The 2,266-nt window shown below is 42.3% G+C and overlaps 1 protein-coding gene across 1 annotated transcript in view; it reads left to right on the top strand.

Moving 5' to 3' along the window:
- Positions 1-526: 526 nt before the first annotated feature.
- cacna1ib (calcium voltage-gated channel subunit alpha1 Ib) overlaps positions 527-2,266 on the top strand; it is a gene marked incomplete in the record, with an annotated part of 260,271 nt that continues 258,531 nt past the window's right edge. The window contains 1 exon segment of the mRNA XM_014015501.1: positions 527-1,717.

The raw sequence follows: 2,266 nt of genomic DNA, 5'->3' as shown, positions 1-2,266 counted from the left end.
CTAAATTTGTGTTTGCTAAAGCTGATCAGGTCTGGTATCTAGYATAAATCAACCTATTTGACAATCACTTATGTCCAGTGATTGCTTTATATAAGATTAATAGTAAATCCTTATGATATATTAAATATATTTAACATATATGCACTTCGTGTATTATATCAACAGGATTACCTGCAGCATTTAATACTGAAGATTTAAACAGTCTTGCACAATCTTTTGGAACCTGGTGTTTCTGTGAGGCATGAGCTGAAAAGTWTGGATTCTGTAGGTACACCTAATGTTTGTTCACATACACAGAATAAGGGATCAGCTGTTTGAATGTGAAAACGCTTTAAAAATCGAATACAAATATTTAAAAAGGCTGTTCGACTGAAAGGTCGCTGTCCTTGGTGCTAATCTGAGAACATCTCCCTCCAGAGATTTGTACTTTTTTTATTCACGTCTTGCACACACACACACACACACACACACACACACACACACACACACACACACACACGGCTGGATTTCCACGCCTCTGGTTCTGTGCGCGCGCTACTGCTGTTGAAATATTCATTCGCAGCACCTCAAAGGCCCTTTTGCCTTCCAACCCACCTGTATGCTCCGCTACAGGGAGACTATGTGGGAATAACCACTAAGGATTAGCTCATGTTGACAAAATGTGGGAGGAATCCACTGCAGTTGGTTAATTTAACCACCTCCTTAAAAAAAGAAGAAGAATCAAAACAGATCTTGTGGACCTTGGATGTTAGAGGAAGTGGAATAAGAAAGGAAAGCTTTCCGCAGCTCAGACATTGACGCCAATTGGCTCAGAKGAAATCACCCACAGAGCCCGTGCGTGTTTTGTGTGCGCGCGCACACTCTAACGATTGCGCCGAAAGTCCCCCGCTTTGAAATGCGCGTCGGGATTCCACAAAAATAAACCGCAACAGGCAGGTGAGCTCCTCCGGAGCACCACAAGAGTCAACAGGCTGCACCGGTTTCCCAGCTGATMATTTTCGTCTCAGCTGAGGAATTCTCGGAGTTCACAGAGACCATTCGAGCCCAGAGACGGAACAAGCTTGTCGGYAGGATTCATCTTGCATGGAGGCACCGTTTTGGACCGTAAGACCGAAGCTGGGGGTATGAAAATCCCCCGGAGGCAAGGCTCGAAGCTTCTTTTTTTATGGCATCTCAATATCTCTGCTGTTTTAATGCGCAACGACACCGACCTGCCACTCTGAGAACCTCTCCAACCGGGGCGCAGCTGATGGAGACATCTCCCCATCTTTTCACCTCGGAACCAGTTTCTGATCTCGTCCACAACTATATTYCCTAAGTTGTTTTGTGAAAAAAGCTGAAGAATAAGGGGATAAAAAGAGACACAGAGATAGGAAGCGGGTGGGAGGACACGTGGTTTATCTCGAGGCGCACTTGTTCCAAGTGCGCGTCTGAGCCTTTTCCTCCTCTTCTTGTAACTATTTCACATTTCTTTTTGAAGAAAAAAAAATGTAAAAACGAGGGATAAGACAAGTGGAATTATTTTCAGCACGTGGATGATCTTGACAGGATTGTTGCCTTGGATTTGAGAGGAAGTTGGGGGAAAAAAGCATCGGAGAGGCAAGGAGCAGAGGACAAGATTTTCGAAAGTGGAGCTCCGATTTTCACGGATTACTGGGATTTTTTTTCTCATTCTCTCGAACACGAGTGAACGTGCTCTTCTTTGATGTCTGACAAGGTAAGAGAGCGCAACTCGTTGGGTTCTTTGAGTCTTCGTGTTGCTTTTGGTGTGGATGAGGTAAAGAGCGCAGGTGAAATTTCATCAGATGTGGTGCTGAAAAGACAAACTGCGATCACTATCATAACAATGCTTTTGTACGCGCACCATAAAGACATTGCCATAAAAACTACACTTTTGACAATTTTTAAAACTGTAAAATATTTTGGAAAAACAGCATTTCCCCGAATTAAAGCAACATGGTTGACTGTAGGATCATATGAAGATAATTTATCAACATTTTATGACTTTGAGTAAATTGTAGATATTTATAGTACTTTAAATATTAAAAGCAAAGTACAAACAGATCTCAATGAATGAAAAGCGCTGTTTAATTATCCAGATCGAGGTGGTCTATTTTCTGCACGTCTTTGGGTCAACAGGTCCAAAACCACGATTGTCTGGAGAATGTTATGAGGAAACATGAAGAAACGGATACCCAACTTTGTAATGGTGTAACAGGAAAATGTTTGTTTTAGGAAAACGTTGACTCCAGTGTCTGAGTTAACT

This window comes from Austrofundulus limnaeus, unplaced genomic scaffold (genome assembly GCF_001266775.1).
Source record: "Austrofundulus limnaeus strain Quisiro unplaced genomic scaffold, Austrofundulus_limnaeus-1.0 Scaffold130, whole genome shotgun sequence".
Classification (NCBI taxonomy): Eukaryota; Metazoa; Chordata; class Actinopteri; order Cyprinodontiformes; family Rivulidae; genus Austrofundulus; species Austrofundulus limnaeus.
This window is presented reverse-complemented; position numbering and strand designations above follow the sequence as displayed.